The sequence below is a fragment of the Oryza sativa genome, chromosome 10, assembly GCF_034140825.1.
Source record: "Oryza sativa Japonica Group chromosome 10, ASM3414082v1".
In the NCBI taxonomy this organism is placed as follows: Eukaryota; Viridiplantae; Streptophyta; class Magnoliopsida; order Poales; family Poaceae; genus Oryza; species Oryza sativa.
In genome coordinates, this window is record NC_089044.1 from 7,407,960 (window position 1) to 7,430,469 (window position 22,510).

Here is a 22,510-nt window from a genome sequence, read left to right on the forward strand (position 1 = left end):
CCAACTTGAGGTGCTTTGAGTGTGGTGAGAAGGGACATTTTGCTTCCAAGTGCCCTTCCAAGGATGATGATGGAGACAAGTCATCCAAGAAGTAGAGTGGAGGCTACAAGCTCATGAAGAAGCTCAAGAAGAAAGGGAAGAAGATTGAGGCCTTCATCGGGCAATGAGACTCAAATGAGGAGAGCTCCGCCTCATCCGGGTCCGAAGAAGAAGGTGATGATGATACAAGCTCCAAGAAGAAGAAGATGGCCGTTGTTGCCATCAAGGAGGCTCCATCACTCTTCGCTCCACTTTATCTCATGGCAAAGGGCTCTTCTAAGGTTACATCTCTTAGTGATAGTGAAAGTGACGATGACTGTGATGATGTTTCCTATGATGAGTTTGTGAGTATGTTTGATGAGCTCCATGTATATAGTGAAAAGGAGATTGTCAAGTTTAAGGCTCTAAAGAAGGATCATGCTTCTTTGGAGGTCTTGTATCAGGAGCTAAAAACTTCACATGAGAGACTCACCATTTCTCATGAGAAACTTAAGGAAACTCATGACACCCTCCTTTCTACTACCCAACATGGAGCTCACATTGATGTTGGCATATCTTTTGACTTGCTTGATGATAGTGCTACTTGCCATATTACTCATGTTGCATCATCTAGCATCTCTACCTCTTGTGATGATCTTATAGATATGCCTAGATCTAGCTCTAGCTCTTGTGTTTCTATTTGTGATGCCTCACTTGTTGTTGAGAACAATGAGCTTAAGGAGCAAGTGGCCAAGCTCAACAAGAGTTTGGAGAGGTGCTTCAAGGGTAAGAACACTCTTGACAAGATTTTGAGTGAGCAACGGTGCATCTTCAACAAGGAGGGATTTGGATTCATTCCAAAGAAGGGTAAGAAAACTTCTCACCGTGCCACTCGTTTTGTCAAGAGCAATGGTAAGTATTGCTCCAAGTGTTGTAAGGTTGGGCATTTGGTGAATGATTGCCCCGGTGGTAAGCCTTCTAAGACATGCATGTTTGATTCTCATTATATGCTTAGGAAAGCTCATGATGGTAGTATTGTTGCTAGATATATGGGTTCCCGTATACTTGGTGGTAAAAAGAATGCCATTTTGGTGCCCAAAGCTTTGGTTTCTAACCTCCAAGGACCCAAACAAGTTTGGGTACCTAAAAGAGCTTGATCTTCTTTTTTTAGGTGAACTACCGCATCGGTGAGAACCATTGGGTGCTTGATAGAGGATGCACTCAACACATGACCGGTGATAGGGCTATGTTCACCACATTTGAAGTAGGAGGGAAAGAACAAGAGAATGTGACTTTTGGAGATAATAGCAAAGGAAAGGTAATTGGGTTAGGTAAAATTGTTATCTCCAATGATTTGTCAATTGAAAATGTCTCTCTTGTTGAATCTCTAAATTTCAATTTGCTTTCGGTTGCACAGATTTGTGATATTGGCTTGTTATGTGCCTTCTTCCCGCAAGAGGTTATTGTTTCTAGTCTTCATGACAAGTCTTGTGTTTTCAAAGGTTTTAGATATGGAAATCTTTATTTGGTTGATTTCAACTCTAGTGAAGCAAATTTGAAAACTTATTTAGTTGCAAAAACTTCATTGGGTTGGCTTTGGCATAGGAGGCTAGCCCATGTTGGCATGAATCAATTGAGCAAACTTTCAAAACATGATCTAGTTGTGGGCTTAAAAGATGTGAAGTTTGAGAAGGATAAACTTTGTAGTGCTTGTCAAGCCAGCAAGCAAGTTGCATGCTAGCATTGGTGGTAATAGTCATTGTCTTGTGATTGTTGATGATTATTCTCACTATTATTGGGTGTTCTTTTTGCATGATAAGTATATTGTTGCCGAATTTTTCAAAAAGTTTGCAAAAAGGGCACAAAATGAATTTAGTTGCACTCTTATGAAAATTAAAAGTGACAATGGTTCCGAGGTTAAAAATACCAATATTGAGGACTATTGTGATGATCTTGGTATTAAGCACGAGCTTTCCGCTACCTACTCACCTCAACAAAACGGTGTAGTGGAGAGAAAAAATCATACATTGATTGAGATGGCATGGACTACGCTTGATGAATATGGTGTTTCCGATTCCTTTTGGGCGGAAGCCATAAACACCGCTTGCCATGCAACCAATAGGCTTTATTTGCATCGTCTCTTGAAAAAGACTTCCTATGAGCTAATTGTTGGGAGGAAGCCAAATGTTGCCTATTTTCGGGTTTTTGGTTGCAAGTGTTATATTTACCGAAAGGGTGTTAAACTAACCAAATTTGTAGGTCGGTGTGATGAAGGATTTCTTCTAGGTTATACCTCAAATAGCAAGGCATACCGGGTCTACAACAAAAGCAAAGGTATTATGGAAGAAACCGCCGATGTTCAAATTGATGAAACTAATGGCTCCCAAGAGGGGCACGAGAATTTGGATGATGTAGGTGATGAGGGCATGATGAGAGCTATGAAGAATATGTCTATTGGAGACATCAAGACTATTGAAGTTGAAGACAAGCCATCCACCTCCACTTAAGATGAGCCATCTACTTCTGCAACGCCAAGTCAAGCTCAAGTTGAAGTGGAGGATGTTGGGAATAGTCCCACATTGCTAATCTAGTGGGAGTTGAACCAACTTAAAAGTGGAGGGAGCCCCTCACCTCTTGAGCTAGCTTTTGGGGTGTAGAAAGGCTTTCTCCCGGTTAGGCGAACGTCTCCCGGTTTTGGGCCAACAAGTGGTATCAGAGCCAAACCCACAATCTCTAGTGCTTGTGCACACTCAGGGTGGTGTAAGCTCAAAGCCTAGTGGACCGCGGGTGTGAATCCCGTATGTGCCCGTGTGTGGGGCCGGTCAGGGCTAAGGGGTGCCAATGTGTGACGGGGGAGATTGTTGGGAATAGTCCCACATTGCTAATCTAGGGGGAGTTGAACCAACATAAAAGTGGAGGGAGCCCCTCACTTCTTGAGCTAGCTTTTGGGGTATAGCAAGGGTTTCTCCCCGTTGGGCCAACGTCTCCCGGTTTTGGGAGGAGGACAAGACACAAGATCCTCCTATGCCTCCAAGGATACACACCGCTCTTTCCAAGGATCACCCATTTGACCAAGTTTTGGGTGACATTAGCAAGGGTATCCAAACTCGATCTCGTGTCGCTTCGATTTGTGAACATTACTCGTTTGTTTCTTGTCTTGAGCCAAAACAAGTAGATGAAGCTCAACAACTTTGCAAGAAACAATGTGTGGACTTTGGTTGAAAGACCTTATTTCTTAACATTTTTTAATAGTAAAACCTTATTGATATGTAAGTTTTATATAATTTTACATTGTTATGCTATATTCTGTTGTATTAATGTTGTTACAATTATGTTTTTTTTATCTACTATAGTATTGTTCCTCAATGTTCAAATTCTATTAACTAGAAACAATGTGTGGACTTTGGTTGAAAGACCTTCTTTCTTAACATTTTTTAATAGTAAAACGTTATTGATATGTAAGTTTTATATAATTTTACATTGTTATGCTATTATTGTTACTCATGATGCGTTTATATTCTGTTGTATTAATGTTGTTACAATTATGTTTTTTTATCTACTATAGTATTGTTCCTCAATGTTCAAATTCTAGTAACTAGATTCACAACCCATATTTAAGATAATATTTTTTTATGAAAACCTTTATTTTTCTTGATGCATAACATGTTATGGGCCAACCACAAAGAATCATTTGTAACTATGGTAGAAAAAATGACTATATGATCATATCAAATAAATTATAATTACGTGACGACAATATAAAAATGTAAGAACACTTGATATTGAATCGTGGAGAAAATATAAATCTTTCACCAAATTTTATTTATGTGATTCTTTCTTTGCTTTCAAAATTTAAACATGGTCAGCATATGTAATCATTATGATATCTGAAACAATGGCCATGTATTTTTTTTTGGAGTAAAGCTACCATAAAAATGTGTCTAAACATAATGAGAGTCGTTAGTTTAAAAATGATTTCCTTTGTTAGCATTTATTTTTTCTTTCAAGGATATTATTGGGATATAATTTTGTATGATACTACAGTTCTTATATTATAATTGTTACTCCTAATATGTTTATATTCTATTGTACTAATGTAATTATAATAGTTACTTAATGTATTTTTAAGTTTTAGTGACTAAATACAATTTGAATGTAACAACCTATATTTTAGGTGGTAGGAGTATTAATGTAAAGATTACATATTGATGTTGGTAACCTACTCATTTTACTTCTGATGTATCGTGGTATGAGATATACATTGATAATTATGATGGCTAAATGATATAATTATATGTCAATATAAAAAGGTAAAAATATTCTAGATTTTATATGAAGGAAATACTAGACTGAAAGGCCAAATACATAGTAGCACAATTACCACACTTCTCTAAGAACATGTCGAAGATATACATACTTTTATCAATAATGAACTATTCTACCGAAGGGCATGTAATGCCTCGAGTTTTGAATTAATATATTTCGGGGAATATTAGAGCAAACACGCAAAAGTTCAACTTTTAAACCATTGTTCGTATAGGCGATCGGGAACCGTGGATGCATAGAGGTCGCTGAGTAGTGCAAAATAGACTATAAATTTATAGTAATCGGAGTTCAAACGAAGTCCCGAGGATTGAATAGATGTGGGCCGTTAGATCTTGTTTAGTCTCTTTATATAACCAACAAAAAAAACGAACGAAAAAAAAGAGAAACAGGAGAAACGCCCCTGTAGCCCTAGCCGCCGCACCTCCTGCGCTCTGCTGCCGCCGCTGCTGTTCCTGTCTTCGCCGGCGCCGCCGCTGGTGCAGCCGCCGCCGGTCGCCACAGCCGTCGTCGTCCACAGCCGGTCGTTGGTGAGCTACTGTTGTTTCTGTTAATTTCCCTGCTGTTGCCGATCCCTGCTGTTGCCGATCTGATCTCTTCCTTGCTGGTGATGCACGGCTTGCTGTTGCTGCCAATATTCGTTTCTGCTGCTGCTGCTGATGGCCTGCAACGAACAGGAAGGAGGGAGAGAAGGCAGAGACGAACAGGAAGGAAGGAAAGAAGGGGAAATTTGATAGAAGAAGGGAAATTTGGGGAATTTGGTGAATATTTCTAAATTCTTCGTTTTTCTTATACATTAGTACTGCTAGGTAATCTGTTTTAGTCCATAGTTGTTTCTAATTTATATTTAAGACGATCCGTTTCCGGTAGTTCGAATTTACTTTATATCGAACGCTAGGCTGAAACCGTATTTTGAAATCTGGTATTAAACCATCAGGAATCAGGTTAGTTGTCCTAAATAAATTTTGTAGTCATCGTCGATATCTTTCTGACGGCACTGGTTTCACTCAATTCCGATAAACGGTTTGGGAGGAACAACAAAAACAGTACTGCTGACCTGGTCTGGAAATCAGGACTGCGATTCATTTTTCTTAATCTGGGATTTTCAGAGGCATAATCTGATTTTGTGCTCAACATGAAAGTGGTAGACAATTTTGTCTAGATGTCCGAAGTTATATTATTTGCTAGATTCCATTAGATGGTTTGCAAGTTAGACATAAAACAGTAAGGGAACTGCTATAGATTATTTAATACAAATCGGTAAAAAAAGTCTATATGTTCGAGGTTATCGATTTTAGTGAATATCCCTTGTAACTGTCATTTAGTTGAGTATAGTGGTTTATGCGTAGTTTTACTCCACAAGTGTGGAGGATTCCAACGTTGGAGGAGTTGAGTCAGATTATCGAAGGAGTTAAGGCAAGTACAAGATGGACTTTTGTGTTTAATAAACTGTGTTGCTTTGTTGGTTTCATTTACCCAATTCTTATTCGAAGCTTCCTATTATCAATTGTGTGGTTTTGGTATTATGCTACATATTCATATTTCACTTCATGTTCAAGTTCACGACGTTATTCATGTTTCATTCTTCCGGAAGTTTTTGTTTACATTATTCAAGCACCATGTGTCATGGGAGTGCAATTTGAATCTTTTTGTTTACATTATTCAAGTACCGTGCGTAGTCATGGGAGTGCAATTTGGATCTTTATTCATGATCCTTGAGAAGCGCTGATCACTCTTACTCGGCTTATCGGTAATGCTAAGAGGATATTCATACCTGCCCGGGAGGGAACTACTATCTTTTGACTTCTTTGGTTTAAAATAAAGTAAATCCAACCCTTGATATTGGTTTCTTATTGCTTAAATCCTGTGTATGTTTTACTCGTTCAATATTGTACTTGCTGAGTACTTTTTACTCACTCTTGTGTTTAATTTGGTTTTTAGGTACCTAATGACATTGATCGGCATGGGGCGGGAGTAGCACCCTTGGACTACACATTATTATTGCACACAACTGAAATTTAGTTTTAGACTATTTTTTTGCTCAGCATAAGTTTTGCATAGAACTTATAAAGGTCATTTAAGGTTCTGATCCTTATTTTTCACGTGGGATTTGTGGAGCTAGGATGGTTTGGATTGTGTGGATTATATCGGTATTGACCTTTCTTATCACTGCCTGTCGTGGATGTCTGTATTTTTAGGGGAGACTCTGCCAAAATTTCTAATAATTTTGGGACTTAGTTTTCGAGTGTATTTGTATTTTGGTGTGGCATTCTAGGTACGTGGTTACCTGGGGTGTTATAGGGCAGGCTTCACTCAAGGTGGAAAAAAAATGAAAACAGTAAATGTGTATTAATAATGAAAAATTGGATCCCCTATTACACACCCCTCGGGGTCTTTTTATAGTTTTACGACCCTAGAGTTTGGCGTGCTAGTGAATTTATATGATTGTCTCTTTGATGGAACAATTATGAGGGATACTGTAAATAACGTGTTTTATATATATATATATATATATATATATATATATATATATATATATATATATATATATATATATATATATATATATATATATATATATATATATATATATATATATATATGGGTAAATTAACTGGTGCTACATGGAGTATGGGCTCCAAGATTCAAATTGAGTATATACCCAATTTGAATGAGTATGGAATTTTTTTAGTTGTTTAGATATGGACATTAACTTCTTTACTAACAAGTTCAAACAAGTTTGAACTGAGTTTGAACTTTTTTTTTTAGATTTTGGTTCTAGGTATATAACATCCAAACATATAATTCGTTAGGTATATAATAATGAATTATAAAATAAAGTTGAGTTTGAGTTGTTTTGTTGTTAGGTATTTGTATAAATCAAATTCATATACCTAGGTATATACTCACAATTTGAAAATTTTTAAAAATTTGAGAGAATTTGTGTATTTTATACCTTGGAGCTCGGACACCATGAAGTCCCATATATATATATATATATATATACATATATACATATACATGTATATATATATACATATATACATATACATGTATACATGTATATATATATATACATATATACATGGTGACGCTATATATATATATAGACACACACATATACACACATCATGCAGTGTATATATATATATATAGACACACACGCGCACGGTGACGCTACACAGCGCCTGTGACGCGCTACGGAATTAGTAGCGCGACTCAGATGGGATCCCATCCGCTGTTTCTGGTTTTTTAGGCGCCACGGTAGCCCCACCACTTCTTAATTATTTTCGTTCCATTGCTCCTCCCCCGCGTCCTCTCTCCCCCCACCGTTCCCACATCCGTGAAAAAATTACTCACCCTTGATTTCTTTTTGTTCTGTTGGATAAGCACGCCAGCTGTCAATTCCCTTTCCAATTCTTTTTTTTATGCAAACACAGTGTTTGGAAAACTGTACGATTCTAACAAAATTATTTTGACTCCCAAGCCGCTGTTGCATATATCCAATGGCCACGAGTAAAAATATTACTATCTAATTAGATTAGGTCCGGTTAAAAAATTACCATATCTTATATGATTTCATCCGTAGTAAAAAAATGACTTATCATGTTATTTACTAAGAGAACCAGCAAAAAAAAATTCATGAGAAAAATCAGACCTCTATCTAAATGTCGTGAAAAATTTACTCGCATCTAATCAGTAATTTTTTTACTAAGAAGTAACAAAATGAGAGCCAAGATCAGTTAAAAAATTACTAGTCGTAGCCAAGATCAGTTAAAAAATTACTAGTCGTAACTAATAAATCCATCCAACTGTGGAGTGTTATTACGGAGTAATAATTTTACTACCGATTCACTGATAAAAATATTGTTACTGCCCAGTCATTCTGATGAGCTCAGTGATCTCCATTCATTGTAGTAATATTTTTACTTAGGTGTGCTTTTGCTTTTTTTTTTACTGAAATGTTCTTTTAATTATTTTTTTACATGCTCTGTACTCTCATTAGTTAGTTCCTATACCACAGAAAATATGTGAAATGACAATATTTACTATTCATGCTACTCTCACTGGTGGAGAAACCATCTTTCGTCGGCCAGCCTAATTCCACAATAGTCCCGGTTGCAACAAAAACCGGGACTAAAGACTTTAGTCCCGGTTAAAAAGGGTAACGGGCATATACGGGGACTAAAGATCATCTTTTGTCCTGGTTCAAATGCTGTCAGGTCTTGGCAGGCCCCCCCGAGAACTTTAGTCCACCAACCGGGACTAAAGATCGTAACTTAAGTCCCGGTTGGTGTTACCAACCGGGACTAAAGATCCCGGTGATCTTTAGCCCTGGTTCATTACACCAACCGGGACTGAAGTCCCACCCCTATATATATATACGTCTTCTTCCTCCTCTAGCCCGAGCAAGCTTCAAAATTTCTTCAAAAAAGATGGGAGGTCATGCCAAAATTTCTAGTGAATTTATTTTGGTGATTATATACAAATCGGAGGTGCCTAAAATGTTAGCAACTTCATCCTCCAATGTTTTTTTTATCATATTACATTTGGAGCTATGTTTTGCACACTTTTTTGTCTCCAAAATTTTGTTGTTAGTTGATGAGAGAGAAAATTTGTGTGGGGAAGAAAGAATATATAAAAATTTAGTTTATTTGCTAAAGAAGGTTTTATAAAATAGTTGAGAAGGAAAATATAGTGAAAGTTAATCTTGAATAATAGAAAACAAACTAAAATGAAAAATTAAAATAAGTACGACACATTAATATTAGTTTAAAACTTTATAAATAGTAAATAAGAATTATTTAGTGTAATATTTCATAATTTTTGTATGAATAATGATATGTCATTATTGTGTGACTGTTGAAAGAGTTTGTAATTATTTTATAATTATTGTATGACTGTCATTATTTTACGAATAATTATTTGTGTACGATTTTTTTTCATGTCATGTAGATGGATCGGCAATGGATGTACGCTGACCGGCGGTCCAAAGAGTTTATTGACGACGTGCATTATTTTTTGAGAGTGGCCGAAGCTAACAGGCAAAAGGGTTTTATTTGTTGTCCATGCAATAAGTGTAAGAATCAGAAGGAGTATTCTGCATCCAGGACTATTGATTTCCACTTGTTTGAGTCGGGGTTCATACCAAGCTATAATTGTTGGACATCCCACGGAGAGCAAGGTGTTGAAATGGAAGAAGATGAAGTGGAAGACGACAATATTCCGGACTTTGCTCAGTACGCTGGATTTGAAGGAAATCAAACGGGCGAGGAGGAAAGGGATACTGATGGTAACAATGTTGCGGATGATCTTGGTCAGATGTTGCAGGACGCCAAGGAGGATTGCGAAAGTGAAAAGGGGGCCCATAAATTGGACAAGATGTTAGAGGACCACAGAACGTCGTTGTACCCAGGTTGCGAGCAGGGGCACAAAAAGTTGGATACCACTCTGGAGTTCTTGCAATGGAAGGCAAAAAAATGGTGTTAGTGACAAGGCATTTGGCGATTTATTGAAACTCGTCAAGAACATTCTTCCGGAGGGAAACAAATTGCCTGAGACAACGTACGAGGCTAAGAAGATAGTCTGCCCTCTAGGACTAGAAGTTCAGAAGATTCACGCATGTCCGAATGATTGTATCCTATATCGCGGTGAGGAGTACGAGAACCTAGAAGCATGCCCTGTTTGCCAAGCACTACGATATAAGATTAGACAAGATGATCTAGGAGAAGTTGACGGGCAGCTAACGAAGAAGAGAATTCCTGCTAAGGTGATGTGGTATTTCTCTATAATACCACGGCTAAGGCGTTTGTTCAGGAACAAGGGGAATGCTAGAATGATGCGATGACACGCTGAAGAGCGTCAACAGGACGGGATACTGAGACACCCCGCCGATGGTTCGCAGTGGCGAAACATCGACAGAAAATTTAAAGATTTTGGAAAGGACGCACGAAACATACGGTTTGGTTTAAGTACGGATAGCATGAATCCTTTTGGAGAGATGAGCAGCGGCCATAGCACTTGGCCTGTTACAATCTGTATCTACAACCTCCCCCCGTGGTTATGCATGAAGAGGAAGTACATAATGATGCCGATTATAATTCAAAGCCCCAAGCAACCTGGTAACGACATCGATGTGTACCTAAGACCACTGGTCGAAGATCTTAAACTGTTGTGGAAGAAGGAAGGTGTCCCCGTGTGGGACGAGGACAAACAGGAGGAGTTTAACCTACGAGCGCTGCTGTTCGTAACCATCAACGATTGGCCTGCACTTAGCAACCTATCCGGGCAGTCCAACAAGAGGTACAACGCTTGCACTCACTGTATGGATGAAACAGAAATAAGGCTTGTGTACATGGGTCATCATCGATTCCTTGCAGCAAACCACCCGGTACGGAAGAAAGGCAAGCACTTTGAACATAAGGCGGACCACCGTACGAAGCCTAAACATCGCAGCGGGAAAACAGTGTTTGCTATGGTTAAAGATCTTAAAGTAGTGTTTGGAAAGGGGCCTGGAAGCCCGCCTATAGAGAGCGAAGATGGTCACGCGGCAATGTGGAAAAAGAACTCTATATTTTGAGAGTTACCCTATTGGGAATTCTTGGACATCCGCCACGCAATCGACGTGATGCACCTCACTAAGAACCTTTGCGTAAACCTTCTTCGCTTCCTAGGTGTATATGGAAAGTCGAAAGATACACTGGAAGCACGTAATGATCTGAAGCATATGGAACAACGCGGTGACCTTCACCCGGAACCAAAGGAGAAAGGAAGCCATTACTTGAGTCCAGCCAGCTACACTCTTAGCAAGGCAGAGAAGGAAAGTATGTTTGAATGCTTGGAGAGTATAAAGGTACCGTCTGGATACTCCACGAATATAAAGCGAATAATAATTTAATATCTTGATATGCTAATTATATATGATTATTAGATTTTGTATTAATTTTAAATCATGCTTGTGCTATTTACATATGTTAATTAGAATTTTTAACAATTTAATATCATGCATATGCTAATTATATATGATTATTAGAATTTTTAACAATTTTAAATCATTCATGTGCTTATTATATATTATCCACGTATTCTACTACATACAACAATAATTTTTCGAAGGTTTTGTCATTAATTGTTCGACTTTAAATAATTGTAATGCATTATTTACTATTTTAGAAACACATATGCAATGAAATTCAAGACACAGCTGCTATTATCTTTAGTCCCGGTTCTTAACCCTAACCGGGTTCAAAACGAATTTGGAAATAGCGGGAAAAGATCTATAGTCTCGGTTGGTGAGAACATCCGGGAGTAAAAATATCTTTACTCCCGGTTCGTACGAACAACCGGGACTAAAGATCTTTTCTTTAGTCCCGGTTGTTCGTACGAACCGGGAGTAAAGATATTTTTACTCCTGGATGTTCTCACCAACCGGGACTAAAGATCCGGGGGTATTTATATTCCCGGTGCGCCCTCGTCTTCTCCACCAACACTTAGACGTTTTTCGATCTCGGCTTCTCCTTCGCCGCAACCGTGCCTAGGGCAACCCCGCGCCGATGCCGCCGTCGTCTCTCGCCGTCGCTTGGCGGTCCTCGCCGCCTCCGCCGCAGACGCCACCGCTGCATCTCTTGGGTGAGAGCCGCCGCTGCCCTTCTCTCTCTCTCGATCTCGATCTCGATCTCTCTCTCTCCATGGCCGACGACCGATTTCGACGCGGCCGCCGCCGCTGACGACGCCGTCGCCACTACCACTTCGCCGCCCCCGCCTCGAGCTCGCCACGCCGCCGCGCCACGCCGGCGGGCCGCTACGCCACGCCGCCGTCGCGGCACGCCGCCGCCGCGCCCCCACGCCGCCGGGCCCTGACGCCGCCGACGTGCCCGCACGCCGCCGGGCCCCCACGCCGCCGCCGTGGCACGCTGCCGCCACGCCACTGCCGCGCGCGCCCAACATTGCCGAACGTGAACGAACGTGAACGATACGTGGACGACCTTGAACGAACGCTTAACGAACGTGAACGAAACGTTAACGAACGCGAATGAATGGTAACGAAACGTTAACGAACGCGAACGAACGTTCGTGTGCACGAAACGTTAACGAACGCAAACGAACGTGAACGAAACATTAACAAACGCGAACGAGCGTGAACGAAACACTTACGAACGTGAATGAAACACTTACGAACGTGAACGAAACGGTTACGAACGAACGTGAATGAATCGCTTACGAACGTGAATGAAACGCGTTTAGACTAATACATTTTCCTAGTAATGTTGCAGAGAAGACGTCGTCGTCGTCCCTCAAGCCAAAGTGGTAGCTAGCCATCGAAGGAATTCGCGCAGGCAAGTGATGTAAAGAAGTGATTGTTAGAGATTTAATATAAGATTGTTAGACTTAGCATATATGATTATTACAATTTTAATATATGATTTGGAACGTGAATGAAACGCTTACGAATATGAACGAAACGGTTACGAACGAACGTGAATGAAACGCTTACGAACATGAATGAAACGCGATTAGACTAATACATTTTACTGGTAATACATATATGATTATATATGTAACTTGGCCCGTTTAGACTAATACATTTTCCTGGTAATGTTGCAGAGAAGACGTCGTCATCGTCCCTCAAGCGGAAGTGGTAGCTAGCCATCGAAGGAATTCACGCAGGCAAGTGATGTAAAGAAGTGATTGTTAGAGATTTAATATAAGATTGTTAGACTTAGCATATATGATTATTACAATTTTAATATAAGATTTGTAGCCGATTTAATATAAGTTTGTTAGACTTAGCATATATGATTGTTAGAGATTTAATATAAAATTGTTAGACTTAGCATATATATATGATTATTACAATTTTAATATAAGATTAGTAGCGATTTAATATGAGATTAGTAGAGATTTAATATAAGATTAGTACCAAATTAATATAAGATTGTTATACTTAGCATATATATATGATTATTACAATTTTAATATGAGAATAGTAGCGATTTAATATAAGATTGTTAGACTTAGCATATATGATTATTACAATTTTAATATAAGATTATTAGAGATTTAATATATGATTGTTAGAGATTTAATATAAGATTGTTAGACTTAGCATATATATATATATATATGATTATTACAATTTTAATATAATATTAGTAGTGATTTAATATGAGATTAGTAGAGATTTAATATAAGATTAGTAGCGATTTAATATAAGATTGTTATACTTAGCATATATATATATGATTATTACAATTTTAATATGAGATTAGTAGTGATTTAATATAAGATTATTAGAGATTTAATATAAGATTAGTAGAATTTTAATATTACGGTTAGCAAATACATCCTATATACCTAACAAATATTTTTTGTATGCACAGATGGCTGATCGCGATGAGGAACAGATACTATACAATACAATCGCAGAGGGAAGCAGCCAATACTGGAACGAAAAAGAGGGGAACGAGGATCCAAACCAGTACTTGAACGAGGAGGGGAACGTGGAGAGGGATGCAGAGGGGAACGATGAGGAGGAGGCTAGTGGATGTCATCCCTCCGCTGGACAGAAGAGGGCACGCGGACAACGAGGTGCCGCGAAGAACATAGAGGGTCGGCACATCATAACTGAGGTGGACGAAGACGGCCGACCTAGTGCCCCGGCAGAAGCAGTCAAGAATTTTGTACGCCACAGCGGTTGGGTTGTGAGGGACAACGTGCCTGTCAGTACGGTGTACTGGCACAGAACAAGGGCACGCAGGGATAATGACAGCTTTGTCCCGGACTCAGAGAAAGAGATGCTGTGGACCACAATGCTCGAGACGTTCACGCTACCTACGGGTACGGAGAACATAGTGAAACAGTGAACTCTGAAGAAAATGGCAGAACAGTTCCAGAGCTTCAAGGGAGATCTCTACAAGAAATACATCCTGAAGGGACTAACACCGAACTTCGACGTATTCCCAAAGCTAAGGGATCATTGGGACGAGTTCGTTGCTTATAAGACAGGGCAACAAGGGCAAGCAATGATGGCCAAAAACAAAGAAAATGCCGCCAAGAAGAAGTACCATCACCACTTGGGGTCAGGCGGATATAGCGTCGCAATACCGAAGTGGGAGGAGATGGAGGCAAGTTTGATTGAGAGGGGTATCGAACCGGCCACCGCTAAATGGCCGGATCGATCGAAGTTTTGGTACTATACTCACGGTGGAACGCTTAACCCAGTTGATGGCTCCCTTGTCTTCAGCGATCAGATACACAAGGCTGTCAGTCGACTAACGGATGCAGTGGTAGCCTCTTCTCAGGGCACATTCCGACTCGACAGAGAGAAGGATGAGCTGTCACTCGCCCTACAGACTCCCGAGCATCCAGGACGAACACGAGGGAAAGGCGTGATTCCCTGGAAGATTGGATTTAAGGAGGACATCCACACGTACAGGAGTCAAATGAGGAGCAAGGGGGATACCGAGGCGAAGATTGCAGATCTTGAGTACAGGGTATCAAGCTACGAGCTCAGCATGCAAGAGGAGGTGGCAAGGAAGGTGGATGAACGTATGGCTGCACATCGGTCCCAGGATCCCCAGCCGTACATTCATCCTGGAATGGTCAGCCCATCAGGCAATCGTAGCAGTTGCGCCTCAATGGGGCAGGTCGGATCACAGAGCATGGACATCATGCAAACCCAGGACGAAACCACCTGCCCCGTTGATGAGATCACGCAGCGGACACCATGTGAGCTGCATATTCCCTTCAAGAACTTATCAATCAAGGTATGCTCATAGTTTGATGATTTTTGACTTGTACATTCCGCAAGTTGCTGCTTAGGATGATTACTAATAGATAACCTCTCATCACGTGAAGGTGGCGTCGGGAATGGCCATCCCAACGGACCCTTCCGGGACTTACCACTTCAGGCCGATTCCAGCAGGATACTCGAGGGTCGAAGTTGAGCTGGTGGAAGCCGTGTACGAGGACCTCGAGTTGGACTACCCAGGAGGAGATGGTGAGACACATCTACGAGACACAAGCCACGCCATTATACTATGGCGCAAGCGGTACATCATCCTCCCTAGGCGACAAGTGGCATCTCGTGCACCATCTCCTCCGGCTCCGCCATCTCCTCCGGTTCCTCTGCCACGTCCTCCTGCACCATCTCCTCCGGCTCCTCCGCCACCTCCTCCTGCACCATCTCCTCCGGCTCCTCTGGCTCCTCCGCTCCTCCACCTCCACCGTGTCTACCTGCACCTCCCAAGACAAGGTCTCGCCAAGCTCCACCGCCTGCCCGCACAAGGGCAACGAAGAAGGTGAAAGTTGACGCCACAAAAAACAAGGAGCCACCGTACAATTGCAGTCAAGAGGAGCTTGATGCTTATGTGGCAGGAGAAGTGAAGAGGCAACTCAAGCCTCGGAGTCCTGAAAAGAAGATACCTATTGACCCGAACGTGAAGAACTTCTTCAAGGGAATGTCCACAACAAACAAGGAGGCGTTACAGATATCGGACTATGATCGAACACTTCAGAGAGCCTATCACAAGAAGTCCAAACCAATCCCTCGGCTTGGAGAACAACCAAACCAAGAGGTCGAGCCGTTGGTGAACGGCGAAGATTTTGGCATAATGGAATTCATTTCAGACACCAGTCTAACTGTGGATCAGCTGATTCGAGGCGCACCAATCCTGAAGGCGGAAGTGCCATACAAGTTTGAACTCGGTAAACCGCTTGTCAAACCTGAACAGCTGCAGTCCCTACCGACACAGATGTACAAATTCCATGAATGGTACATGGAAATGAGCGCCAAGGGTAGAGAGATGTTCGAAGCGAGGATCAGAAACCCCGACTTCTTGCAAGGAGAAGATGTTCTCTGGATCCATTTCAAGGATCTCTTCGATCTGTACCAGCTGGACGCCCAAGATGTCTCTCTTTTGAGCGCATGGATTTTGTGAGTATCTTTGAGTTCGATTTGTTTCGTTCAATAATTAGCTCCTGGCATATATGTAAGCAATAATACTTTCCTTTCATCGTTGTAGAATGGAGATTCAAAGGGCCCGACGGCGGAGGGTCTACGATACTGGGTTCATCGACCCTCAGAAAATCAACACCGAAATGATCGACAAGTACGAGAAAGACACAGAGGACAATCTCGTCCATCTCCTAGCGCAGCAGCATTTCAAGACGTACATACTACTGCCGTACAACACAGAGTGAGTTTTTATTGTCGTTCGAACAAATTTCGTTCCCATAGATATAGCATGTATATTTTCATATATATCTCATCTCACGCATATTCCAGATTCCACTGGGTCCTGTTATTCTTCGACTTGGACGCATGCAGAGTCACTGTGTACGACTCAATGAATAAAGAGGAGAAGATTTTTGACAAGCTCTTCAAACTGATAGACAGGTAATATAATGCCATCTATTCCAAAGTCGCGGGGAATCTATTGCTATTATGTTGATCTCGGGTAATAATTAATTAATCATAGCTTGCAACTGCATATGTAGGGCTTGGGATCGGTTCCGTCAATTGGTCCGCGGGACTTGGAAAGAAAAACTTGGACGGAGGTTTCATTTTCCAGTGAGTACATGCATGATCCAAAATTATATTGAATTGAATCTCTAATTACAGTTAATATAAAGAGTATATTAAATCTCTCATCGTTTCTCATGTAGTGTACAAAGCAGGACCAGGGAACTAACTTATGCGGCTACTACGTATGCGAGTATGCCCACTGCCTATCAAACCAAATATGCACAACACGAGAGCTCGATGTACGTATACATAAACCATTCAAAATTTCATTGCGTATCGATTTGTTAAGTTGTTTATTAATTTCATATATTGATACGTCATTATTTTTTGAATGATAGCGTATTCACATGAGGGATAATCTCCCACAAAAGGATTTTATCACGGCTGTTCAATAACAACTGATGGGATTCATTATCGAAGAAGTCCTTAATCCCGATGGTGAATTCTACTACGACGGATCGACAATTCATAACGTCGGTCCTTCCTCTTCTGACATAACGCCGGCGTCGAAGTCGTAGCTATAGCTACCGAGCAAATGAATTGTACTATATATGCATGTATATATATATTTATATATGTACACATTTACTTTAGTGTTAATATATATTTTGGTAACATATTTGCACATAAAATGTTAAGTGCTTTAAATTATATATGTGTGTGTGTAATATATGATTTATACATATACACACACACATATATATATATATATATATATATTATATATATATATATATATATATATATATATATATATATATATATATATATATATATATATATATATATATATATATATATATATATATATATATATATAATCAACCATGCAGCAAACAGGGCTATGCAAATAAAAAAAAATAGTGCACCGATCTTTAGTCCCGGTTGGTAACACAAACCGGGACTAAAGGGGGTTACCAACGGGACTATAAACGTTCTTCTGTTCTGGTAGGAGGAATGGCACCCCGCCCTGCACTGGATAGCCTGCAATGGTGACAATCTGTGCTTTCCCGGTGACCCGGCGACGTCGCAGCCGGCCTTGACGCTGTGCTCAACAGACACCCACCCAAAAACGTTCTTTGCCCATCCCTTGATGAGCAGAAAGCAGGAGTTGAGGGACAACAGGCCCGTCAACTACACGCGATGGAGAAGCTCCGCCGATGGTGGTGACTGACAAAGCCTGCCTCCGACAACGAAGACCACGGATTCGGAGTCCGGCCCGGTACCAGCAGCATGGCGCCAGCGGTAACTAAGCTGGGGGCATCCCTCTTGCGTGCGGTCACAATCGAGGCCGTTAGGAGGTGGTCGAGGCCGGCCGGGCAGACGACGGCGTGTTGCCCATGACCGGCAGGAGGAAGCTTCGCCTGCCACCAGCATGGGAGACCTTGCTTACATTCCACGAATCAAGACCTCGAAATACAAGATCCCAAACCAACAAAAAAAGCACTAGTAGTAAGTAAAGTAAGTAATGATTTGCTCTGAAGAACAAAGAACAACACAAAATGCAACAGAGAAGACTGCTCTAACCAGATTTACAGTTTGCATCTGGTGTCCTCCTTGCCTCGCGAGCACTACCACCAATCCGGGGACGATGGTTGAGACGAGAAGGCGATGCTGAACAAACCTGTCTCCATCAATGCCGTTCGTCCGTGGTCTCCTTGGATCACACCAGCACCGGCACAGTGGGACGTCTTCCAACGATGAACCCATTCCAGATCCACCCATCCCCATCAGCAAGGACGAGCACCTTGGCAGCGGCGGCGACACTGGGGACATCGCCAGACGGAAACATGACCGCCACCCGCCATGTGGATACGGGATCGATGTAGAGGGTATGCAGTAGTGTCTTCCTCCCGATGCCGCTGCTCGTCGCCGTTTCCTCCACCTAGGAATCGCCGCCCACTGGACGCCGCCGCGGATGGAGCCTGATCCAAAAAACACGCGTCGATCCGAAAAATTAGGATCATAAACAAAAGAATGAGAATGGTGGGTACAGCTGTAGCAGCACCTAATATAAATAGACACGCATTAGAAAAAAAATTACTTATAAGAGTATGAGCAGGATATGTGGGTAGGAGGGTTGGTAGGGGAGTTAAAATATTATGGATAGGAATGGTGGGTGGTTGGGTGCTGTGAGGAGAGCCATTTAGCTAAATGGCACGTTAGGGTGCCATGTAGTAGTTATATATATATATATATATATATATATATATATATATATATATATATTCTATACCCCCTCCCGATCCTTCTTTTCTTCCTCAAACATTCTTTTTTCTCTTTTCTAGGAAAATAAAAAATAAATTGCTAAATTCAAGACTGGAACCCATAATCTCATAGTTCAAAGCAAATTCTTCTAACCAATTCATCTAATGATGCTATTTGTTTCAATAATTTTGTGAGAAAGTAATATGATTATCAGGAATTGAAACAAAATATATGGGGTTAAAGCCTCACATGCTAACCATATACTTGTTACTGCACAAAAGTAGAAGTGTTACTACATAATAGGTGCATGTTACCACTTCTAAATAGTTATGTTACTGCACGATAATTATAGTTTTACTATATCATTTTTACGAGATGAAAATCGAATAGGTGGGCTATAGGAAAAGTAGTAGGTGGCTTTGAGCGAGGTCTGATTGATGTAGAAGTGTTTTGAACAAATTTATACATTTGGTAAAACTAAGTTATTGCGTGTATGTGCCCTTGTTACTGCAAATTACATATTCTGTTACTGCATGTGGAGGGTTAAAGTTTAAAAAACCAATATTTGAAAAGCAATATCTCACAAGATAAGTATTATTTTTTAAAACCATTTTCACAATGATGCTATAGTGTTACTGCATATGGAGTGTAGAACTTCAAAATGCATCTACTTACTCTCCTCCTCGAGAAACAGTTCTTCCTCCCTCTTCTCAAGAAAACCGGTCTTCTCCCTCCAATATAGTGTTATTGCATGAACGTATACGACGTTACTGTACTTTTGACGGTAATATTGCGGTGAATTGCAGTAAATCAGAAATTGAAACAAAAAATATATGGGTTCAAAGTCTCACATGCTAACCATATACTTGTTACTGCACGAAAGTAGAAGTGTTACTGCACGGCTTATACACGTTACCACCTGACAGTTACATATTACTGCATGTTTATGTAGTAACACTATCCAAGAACTGCAGTAAAACACTTTGTTTGTTACTGTAGAACATATAGAACGTTACTACACGTTAAACTGAGCCAATTCCCCTCTCTCCATAATATTGCACTTCTTTTCTTACTATACACATTCTTGCAGTAACGTTATCAATAAATCGCAGTAACATGTTTCTGTAAAACTTATAATCGTTACTACATCATGTAGTAATGGTATGATGTGATTGCAGTAACACATAGCAGACAATAGTAATACATATGATATAGTATTACTGCTTGTAGAGAGTTAAATTTAAGAAAAAACAATCTTTAAAGGGTAATATCTTTCACATCATGTACTACTTTTAAAAACGGTTTGCACCATGATGTTAGAAAAAAAGTGCTTACCAAAAGTAGATCCGACATGACTATATTATGACTATATTTTAATATTATTACTACAAGTAATACATGGTGTTACTGCACGATGAACATCACATTACTACGTTGTTTGGAGACGAGAGCTGAGAAGAGTGGAGGTGGTGGGGAAAGTCACATGCGAGTTTGACCAACTTGGGGGACCTTTGATCGAGGTAGGAGAGGGGGTTTGCCCTCTTGGAGGGAGGGGAGGTGGGTTGGAGGGAGGGGGGTATAGAATAACTATTCTATTTCTATACCCGTGTATATATATATATATATATATATATATATATATATATATATATATATATATATATATATATATATATATATATATATATATATATATATATATATATATATATATATATATATATATACACACACACACATTAGCGCTTGGCGCTACGGAATTAGTAGCGCGCCTCTGAGCGCTCCTTCTCCTGGTTTTCCATTTTCTCTAAGGCCACTCACAGTGCAAGCTATGGGGCCCATACCTCTAGCCCAAAAAATTGGTCTATAGACACTCACCCCACAGTGCAAGCACCCCTAGTTGTGTGGTTTAATTGGATAGAGCTACTCTGGAAGGAAACCAAGCCCACAATGGGCGTTATCCCAACGCGTGGACACGCACAGCGGCACCAAATTTGTTCCCTAACTACCTTCTCGACCTCTCCTCGAGCGCTTCATCTCCATTGCTCTCTCCTCGTCTCCTTCAGCGCCTCGTCTTCTCCTCCTTGACTCCATCGCCATCGCCTTCCTCCCATCGACCGCGCCACGCGCCCACGCCGCTTCTCCTCCCACGCTGCCACTCCACTTCTCCTCCCGCGCCGCCGCTCCACTTCTCCTCCCACTCCGTTTCTCCTTCCGCGCCGCACCTCCTTCCCTTCCCTCTCTGTCCCCCCACCTTTCCCGACGATCCACGCGCGCGGCAGATGGATCTGCCTTTCCCGTCAGTGGTGGCGGCTAGGGCGGCGGGAGGCATCCCCGGCTACTGCGGCGGTGCCGGCCACCACCACCCACGCCACCGCTCTTCCTCCCGGTCCGGCAGCGGGTGGTAGCGAGGAGGAGGAGGAGGAGAAGGAGGGGGAGGAGGAGGTGTAGATCCGGCCTCGCAGTCGACTGCGCCGACACACCTCCTCGCCTCCCACGCCGCGGCGGTGCGGCCTCAGCGTGGTGGAGCTGGTGGACAAGGGCGCTGACGCCGCGGCGACCGACGCACGCGGGAAGCGTCCCCGGGAGGCGCCGGCGCAATGTTTGCCGGCTCGTCGTCGTGGCTGGGATGCGCCGCCTTCTGTGATGATTTTGCTTTCTTTTTCTTTTTCATCTTGTTGAATCCGATCTGTTCTTCTCTTCCAATCCCCAAGATTTTCTTGCTTTTCTCTATCAATCCGATCTGTGGCGGGAGAAAGAATGCTATGGCGGGAGGGGATTTTGGGAGGGCGAATCGGGAATTTTGCTGCCGCGTGAGGGGATTTTGGGCGCTAGGGCACGCGCGTGCGAGGCTACGCCACCCACAGCGTGCGCGACCCGCCTCTTCTCCTCGCTGCGTGCCCTCGTTTTGGCGAGGTTCTGCGCTGCTCTGTTGGGGGACGAGAAACCTAGTTTAGGCGCGGGCGCTTGCTCCACGTCGGCGAAAATCCGAGCTGCCGCAACTAGAATCCGCGCCAGCTCGGTGCACTGTGAGAGGCCTAACTAGTCCACCTCCTATCTCTCTCCTCTGTTTTGTTCCCACCCCTCCTATCTCGAGTTAAAAAATTACTGACTACCTCACAGAGCATCGCATTTCTGTTTTTTTGGTTTTTCCTCATTGACGTGCCAAAGTACTTCCTTCTTCCGGTCTCCACGTGGCCTCCCTAGGGCCCTTTTTCTTGATATATCGGTTCCCACCACAAGTAAAAAAATTACTGAGTAAAAAAGTTACTCATGTCGCTATCTTTGCATGTAGTAAAATTTTTGCTGAGCAAAGTCAGGGCTCGATAATACTAGGAGTATCAGTAAATTTTTCACTCCTGTAAATATTTTACATTACTCTCAATTTGTTTGCAGTAATATTTTTATTACATCAATTTTTGTAGTTATTTTAGT

General features: G+C 41.4%; 1 long non-coding RNA gene, 1 other non-coding gene and 1 pseudogene across 3 annotated transcripts; 2 read left to right on the top strand and 1 right to left on the bottom strand.

Annotated features, from left to right (window-relative positions):
• Positions 1 to 4,724: 4,724 nt before the first annotated feature.
• On the top strand, positions 4,725 to 6,723 carry LOC9268637 (uncharacterized). Its single transcript, XR_001540405.3, has 3 exons — positions 4,725 to 4,871; positions 5,019 to 5,102; positions 6,283 to 6,723. It is a non-coding gene; the product is annotated as an uncharacterized lncRNA (long non-coding RNA).
• On the top strand, positions 5,532 to 6,205 carry LOC107279012 (uncharacterized; annotated as a pseudogene).
• A 10,968-nt stretch (positions 6,724 to 17,691) lies between the features above and the next one.
• LOC107278346 (uncharacterized) lies at positions 17,692 to 19,030 on the bottom strand. Of its 2 annotated transcripts, XR_003238869.2 has the most exons (3): positions 18,912 to 19,030; positions 18,395 to 18,792; positions 17,692 to 18,277 (listed from the first exon to the last, which is right to left on the bottom strand). It is a non-coding gene; the product is annotated as an uncharacterized protein (transcript). The 2 variants fall into 2 exon arrangements; XR_001540477.3 differs by lacking the exon at positions 18,912 to 19,030 and having other exon boundaries at positions 18,395 to 18,841.
• Positions 19,031 to 22,510: the final 3,480 nt, after the last annotated feature.